Source organism: Plodia interpunctella, chromosome 12 (assembly GCF_027563975.2).
Source record: "Plodia interpunctella isolate USDA-ARS_2022_Savannah chromosome 12, ilPloInte3.2, whole genome shotgun sequence".
Taxonomy (NCBI): domain Eukaryota; kingdom Metazoa; phylum Arthropoda; class Insecta; order Lepidoptera; family Pyralidae; genus Plodia; species Plodia interpunctella.
Genome location: NC_071305.1, coordinates 2,999,933 through 3,007,803, shown reverse-complemented (window position 1 = coordinate 3,007,803; position 7,871 = coordinate 2,999,933). Strand labels below are relative to the sequence as shown.

At 35.6% G+C, this 7,871-nt stretch overlaps 1 protein-coding gene across 1 annotated transcript in view; it reads left to right on the top strand.

The window, feature by feature from the left end:
* Positions 1 to 1,800: 1,800 nt before the first annotated feature.
* Positions 1,801 to 7,871, top strand: part of LOC128674419 (interference hedgehog-like) — a 46,230-nt gene continuing 40,159 nt past the window's right edge. Inside the window, exon 1 of the mRNA XM_053752931.2 lies at positions 1,801 to 1,953. The gene's annotated coding sequence lies outside the window, so the exon portion shown is untranslated. The remainder of the gene's footprint in view (positions 1,954 to 7,871) is intronic.

Genomic DNA, 7,871 nt, shown 5'->3' with positions numbered 1-7,871 from the left:
GTAGGTTTTACAGAAGAGACTATAAGGAATTAATAATTTAACCTTAAATATAATAAAAAGGTAAAATATCGCAAACCAGTTTTATACTTTCGGGCATAGATTTCAGATTATTTTTCGTCGAATCAACAATTCAGATTACAAAGCGCAAATAATTATTAAACAGACATCCTTTCATATATATGTACCATTCATCATTAATCGACACAGCACGTAGACGGGGAATAAAAAGCTGTATTAAAAACTCGATTTCGAAGCTTATTCGTTGTGTTGTGAGCAAAGGAATGTTGGTATGGAAGTCGTTAAAATTGCGCAGTGCTTCGCTCAATGGGCGGTTTTTTGCCCGACGACTCGGCCGAATATAAAACTGAGTAAATATACCTATTTCTACGCTCATACATACTTTGTCCTGTTGTTTGTAAGTGATATTGCTAAAAAGGTAACTATGAAACCATCACTGTAATTTTTTCAATGTTTATTCAATGTATCCACATCATAGATTAAAATAAATAAATTCCACCATATTTATTCGCTGTTCGCCGGTATAACTCTGAAATATGAACATAATTAGGTACATAGTTTAACTTTGTGTTGCGTGTTGTAATTTTTTGTGTATATAATCTTGAAGTAAATCGTGAACAAGCTTATTATCGCTTACATTTTTTTAAATAAGTCTTATCTCCGTCAACTTTATATTGATAAAAAAAATATATAACAAAAGTAATATGAACAAGCCATTTAAAAAGTGATTAATGATTGTTTCAAAAAGGATTCAAGTTAGGAACCTACCTATAATAACTGTGATTTTTTTAGATTTATGTACTTACCTAATTGCTTCAAATCGTTCAACGTAATCTAATAGAGAACTACTCACACTTTAAACGTATGTTTGTTTATTAGGATGGTAATAGTCGTGTTGACATAAACCTTACGTACATATGTTATGGTAGAATTTATATTTGAACCTACGTATATACAATTATCGATCAGAAAGGAAAGATGTATCGATATCTATGCAGGTAGGTCTTGGGAAAGAGCGGTTATCTGTATATCTGGTAAGGAATGCGCTGGAACCAGCCTCGCTTATAACCTAATGACCTTTGTTTCTTGTAACTGTGTACTTGAACAGGTAGCATGCTTCGACCATCTGCTTTTGTTTGAATGTTAATCATGTATGTACATGTGAAGTACCTTTCAAATTTTTCTTTGGGAATTTGTGGACCTTCATGCAAAAATGTATGTAGGTAAGTTTGTAAGTTATAGGAAGGAACTAAAATATGAAGAAAGAAGATTTAATGTTACTAATTATTAAGTTTTTAGTTTAGATGGCAAAAATATGTTTAAAAAATTGGTCCTTCGATCCGGATTCTAGAAAGGGTGTGTTTACAAAGTCACTTCGGTTCGTGAATTTGATTTGTAATACCAATATGTGTGTTACGTCTTTCGACCTACATTTGTAATTAAGATAAGTTAAAAATAACTTTATCAAAATGAAACTATGATTTCATTTATCATCAGCAGAGCAGTCTTATCAGAACTTACCTTCTCAGACACATTTCAAATTAATGTTAAATCATACAATATCTTGACAGGCACCTAAAGCCCCATTACCCGTAACTTGTTTCAAAAGAGCTTTTGTTTTTTCACGTTCTTGAGGAGTCGGCGCCCGCGCCTTGCCTGGCGCCTTTCTCAATAGGAGTGAGCGAGACCTGCTATGTTGTGAAGGAGGTTTGACAGAGATAGAAGATAGCATTCCGCGTCACTAACAGACATCCAGTTTGCTTGTTATAAGCCGGCCCGTCGGTTGTGTCTCGCATGTCGCGAACAGTGATGTAAACAAAAAATGTACAATATCCTGTGATTTAGTTCATTTTGACAGAGTGCCACAAAGGATATGTTTTGAAAGTGTTCCTGCACTGTTACGAAGGAGGACTTTAGAAGGATTCATGTGAAACGGTGAGTTAACTGAGAATGCAACCCATTCCCTCCCGTCCCTCTTGGAAGAATGCAATGCACCTCTACTCGACACTCATCTCGTGCGCAGGCGCACCTTGCGGCTTGTTTTATCGAAATATTCCCCTCCAATTGATACAATTGCGTCCATCATTCTTTATTAGTGTGGCGAACTTGTGAAGCAATAAAAACACGAGTTCTTATTTATGATTTGTTATGCCGAGAGGAGATTTAAAAATAAACCCGCGTAATATTCGTGGCACACGATACTGCCTACTATTGTTCCAATAGAATCTACCATTGCAAAGGTAAATAAAATGCACACTATATTGTGTTTATTTACTATGTGTATAATATCAGAAATAATGTTTATGTCATTAGGTCTAGCCTAACGATATTTTCTTAGGAAATATTTGATATTATGTACGTAAATAATTACATATGTATCTTGAAGAGACGACATAAAACCTATACAAGGTACCCATATAAGACCTTACAGCAATGGTTACAGCTTACATTCGGTCAATAAAAGCTGGGTCTTAAAGGAATTAATTACACGAGTGTTTAACAGCCGTGGTAAGGTTTATTGCTCGGGACCAGTCGCTATAGACTCGACCAAGGAAATCCATCGGGGAACAGGTTAGCCCTACAATGGGTAGAAAGCAATTGAAGTTAGAGTCTAGTTCGATTGAATGGGCCGTTTATGGCATTAGCCTTGTGAGGATTTTATACCGAGAAAACTTTGTAGACAAGTTTTCTTTGTGAACGTTTGATGAAGCGATCCAAGTACCTACGTATATGTACTAACCAACGTACTTATTACTTGTGTGGTAAATTTATAATTTCCGAGATTCAAATCTCGTAATATTCAAATGCGTTGGAAATCGAGATATTCAAGGAAATGAAGATATGAATATAGAATATATTGCTTAGCCTATTTGGTATTATTTTTACCACTGCTTTGAATGCTTTGAAGGCTCTCAAGCATCCTTCGGGAAAGATTAAAGGCAATGAAAGGAGATTATGAAGACTGATGATTAAATAAACTTGCCTGATTAAGATAAATTTTATGTTAATATGGGTACTTAGTCCATTCCTATGCATCTAAGATATTAGAAAATAGAAAACATCTTTCTTTACAATGTTGGAGCCAGTAAAGCTATTGATTTGAAATATAAAATATGATATTTCTGATGTGGACTATGAAGTTATGATATGTACCCATTATGATAGGGTGTTTAGGTTTACTACATCGATGCCACCACCTTAATTGATGCGCCAACATTGGGTTAATTAGACGTAAATTAGCTATTGAATTGCAACGTGAGATCGATTGATCCATTGATAGATTATAATGATAATGATAGTAAACTGGACGCTTTACGATCTAGTAATCTTTATTGTAAATTGCGAAATAAGATTCTTCACTCAAGGATAATAACTTTATTATCTCTTATTGGGCGGGGGGCATACCTAATAACTACAGCACGGCAAAGACACAGATATACTATTCCTGTCAATATTTGCTACAACAATTTTAGTAGTAAACGGAACGGTATATTAGAGTCTTGGATAATTTTTCTTTCCTTGTCCTAATTGTGCAATCAATTAATTCATCACACTATCTATTGGTGAAAACCGTACAAAAAATCGTCCAGTAGGTGACTAGTTTTACCAGTCAGAAAGACGCGACTTTTATAATATTATGATTATTTTTTTGTCCTAACAAAGTCGAACGCTGGTCGAGAGGAAAATTGCAGCCGTTAAAATTTATTTTTGCCCCTAATAAGTAAATATCTACTACTAATAATTTGTGTCAATGCAAGTAATAGGAAATATACGTCGATTGACCACAATCGTGGCCGACGGCTAGAGCCAAAACCTTGCTAGCAGAGTCTGATAAGTACTCCATGTTACATCACATACATGCAGATAGAGTATGATGCATGAGTTTGAATGCGGTAGTCCGGTTAACAAGATCAGTGTCATACGTCGGGTACCATGTATGCACATTGCACATTTGCATCGGATAATCGGCATTCAGAATCGTCCGATTGACGGCCGTATGCAGACTTTAGAATCTGTAATCGGAGTTATTCCACTGACGAAGGGGCTTTTTAAAGAAATATTTAATTTTAAAGCAGGTACTCTTATTTTATACTTACATATAATCAAAGTATTCTTGCAGTAACAGAAGTTATGTAAAAAGTAGCATGAAGTTTCTCCCTAGAAATGGACCATTCCATACCCTTCCGTGGCCCATTTTGACCCTAGCCTTGGCATGTGATAGGCAACAATAGTTATTCCCAAGGGGGTCGACGTTACGCAGGATTTATAATCACCGCTTAATCTTCGAAATTTTAAGGTTTATTTTTTATGCTGGCCCCGGGCTTCGCGGCATCACAGCTCAGAATGCCACAAGGAAAGTTGACAGAGTTAGATAGATCTGATAAGAACTTGTTATATTGCTAATCTGTAAACCAACGTCCCTGTTATCAAAACAACAAGTGTCAAAGAGAAATTTATAACTAAAACGGTTAACAGATGACGGAATGATATAGTTTTAATTGCAATCCAGCTGAAGTTTTAGAAGCGTTTGCCTTACCTTTGCCTTAGCGTTCACCTTTGAATGTTGGCCAACAGAATAACCACAATTAGGTGCCTCATCACAAAATATAACCAACGATTATCCCGGCATTCCCCATATCGGAGCCTTTACGCAATATCTTGTAAAACATAAGAAACTCGTCACTTAGGTATCACTCCTTGCATTTTATTGAGACGTAGAACATAAATAAAAATGTGTCATTTCAATAAGAGCAAGCCAGGAGTCTGGGGAATATATTTTTTATAACTCTAATAATAATTCTGATGACTGGAGCCACACTGGCTGATGTAGCTATAGGAAGAAATGGCTTAAAATACTCATAAACCGTACCGTACGCTGAGGTGAATTTATACGGTAGTTACCTAGTTCTTTCGATCATTCGTAAGATCAGATCTCAATTATGTGTGTTTTAATCAATAGATGTTCGTTACTCTGTCCCAAATATAGAAGACTAAACTAAACAATACTACTATAACTAAACTATGACTTCGATCCACAATTCCCTCTTCGCTATGGTGTGATTGGAAATGAATTTAGATATAGTACCTAACTAAAATCATAAATGCGAAAGTAATTTTTTTGTTATCTCTCCTATCATCTTGAAATTTCTTGTAAATACATAGGAGATGGACATACTAGGCTACCTCTCACCTCTGAAAAACCTACCTAGGTAATGTTTCCAAAGGCGAAGCCGCGAGCAAAAGTTAGCTAGTAATACTGACGAGTTCAATGACACAGTGGTTCGCCAAGGTTTGTGGGTGTAAATAAAATAACAAATCCCATTTTACTGACGGATTAATATCACAATCCCTATCAATAATTCTATTCAGCCATTATATCTAAATCCAATCAAATGCGGTTATCTATAAAATTTTCCATGTTCTTCCTACTTATATATTTTTAAGTGGATTTTAAGTTGTCAAAAAATATTTTAAGTAGGTATCACACAAAGTATTTAATTTATTATGATAACTAACTATTCATAATAGATTATATAGGTATTGTAATATTATACTATCAGGATTGGTCGTAAATTAAACTAACAAATTACTAAAATGACATATGAAATAATACGGTCATGCAAATAAGATACATGATATGATTGGGAGCAAAAACTTGCCTCTCATAAAAGTTTTCGGTAGGTAACCTATATGGTGAGGTATTAGAAGACTGGTTTCGATGAGTCATCAGAGTGAAGAGTCCAGTGTCGTGACATCATTGGGGTAGGACATACAAATAATAAATTGAAGTAAAAAATACTTATATATTACTAATGGCTTCTCAATCATCTGAGCGTTTTGGCGGTCCCTTCCTCAGCCTTGAAGTGTCAGAGCCGCAGAATCTCCGCACCATCTTCGGAATCCGTAGTAGTCAGTGGGCAACCATATCTTTTGTCGACGTCAAGTCATCATATGGCATCTAATATGAATTTTATGGATATTTAATAATTACCGATGCTGCCTGCTCATGTGGCGCCTCTCTCGAAACCTGAGATGGGCAAAAGTTAACTAGTTTAACGGTTAGGATTGCGATTATTGTAATCTCCTGAAAGGAATATTGATTACACAAAATAATCAAGATTAATGTAATCCCAGCCCCAAGCGCAGGCCTATGCCCACGTTTTAGCTGGATAATAATTTTAAGGTGTGAACGGACTTTACGCAAAGCTGGCTCTGTCTATTCCGTAAGTAATAACGACTTGATACTAACACCGCATCCAAAAAGACAAAGTCGCTAGTGAAAAGTAATCTTATAATCTCTGGGAAAGAATCAAGATTGAATGTAATCGATATTACGTCCAATTCTGCTCCAAGCTGTCCAGTCCCACCCAGTTTGCGTGCACTTGCACCCAAGCAGTACGATGCCACGGACACCCAATGCCACACTAATAAAGAGTACAGATCTAAAGAAGGCATCGTGTTGTATCACGTGTCTCAATATTTTCCCTCTTCTTATTTCACTTGTTTACATACCATCTTATTTACTGAAACCCTAACCGCAAAGATTTATTTGTTTACCTATGTGATAAACAAAAAATATTACTCCATGTAGCTAAACCACACTCCAGCACGCGCTGCGTACGTGTTATTTAGAAAAAAAATTGCCTGATTACTGCTATAGTAATTTTAGAAACGGGGACAGTAAAAAATATCTCATTGACGCTTCCGCTTCCCATTTCAGGGTGGTCTCCTTGCGACGGTGGAAAATAGCACGTGGACTCAATGACTCTTCACAGGAGGGCATTTTTTTTTATTGAAAGATTAGGAAGAGTTTACGTGTGCGGTAGTATGGGGTGATGTGTCTAGAAATCTATATCCAATATATCTATAGTTTTTTTCTCAAATCGGAATGGCAAATAAATATTTATAAGTGTGTTTGGTTGTTAATTTTACATAACAAAGAATGAGTTAAGATAATGAAGTATCGAATTTAAAAAACTTTCAAACCACATGCTGCTCTTCCATTCAGGCTTTCCTTTACGCCCACACCTCACATATACCTAGCTATGTACAGTTTTTAGAGTAAAGACGTAAACATTCATGTGATAATTCGAAACATCATCCAAAGACTTACTTACGAAAATAGAATAAATTTCTAATATATTTATACAAATCTGGGACAATATGGCCTGGCATAAAACTTTGCGTTTTATGATGTTGTTATATTTCCAGTGTTATTTAAAGGTATTTATCCATTAGCGGGCATAATATTATTTTCATTAAATGGCTGTCTCGCATTGTCATTTACCTTCTGGAGTTCGCGCAATATGTTTGTTCTCCACTCGTCTCTATTCGTACTCACGTCTACCATCTACATCTGATAAGTACTCCATATATACATGTCTCTGATTCTGTATAATTATATTATATTATAATTTTTCATTTATTACTACAATGCCATCGTCCATGTTTTATAGGCCACTATCACATTAAAAGATAGAATATCCAAGGAGTATAAAATGCTAATCATATTTCACTTCCAATTCCTATCTCATCACTTTCGATCGTGTCTGCGGGAGTGGAACTTATTTCTTGGTGTCGTTATTTAAGTAAGTACATTAAACTATATGTCCCCAGATAACAAGTCTCGCCGGCCACTTTAATCAGGTGGGTTTCAGAGGTATAAAACATGACTACGTCATAAAAATCTCACTCAACATCTGCCTGAGTCCGCTTCATTTCTTAAAAGATCGCGTAAAAATAGTAAAATTGGATTTATATAGCATCGTAAAACAAATGTGGGGTTTGTCTTGTCTAGTCATAGTTATAGGTAGTCAGTGAGACGCGTCGTGAAGTGATGAGCGACAAAGATC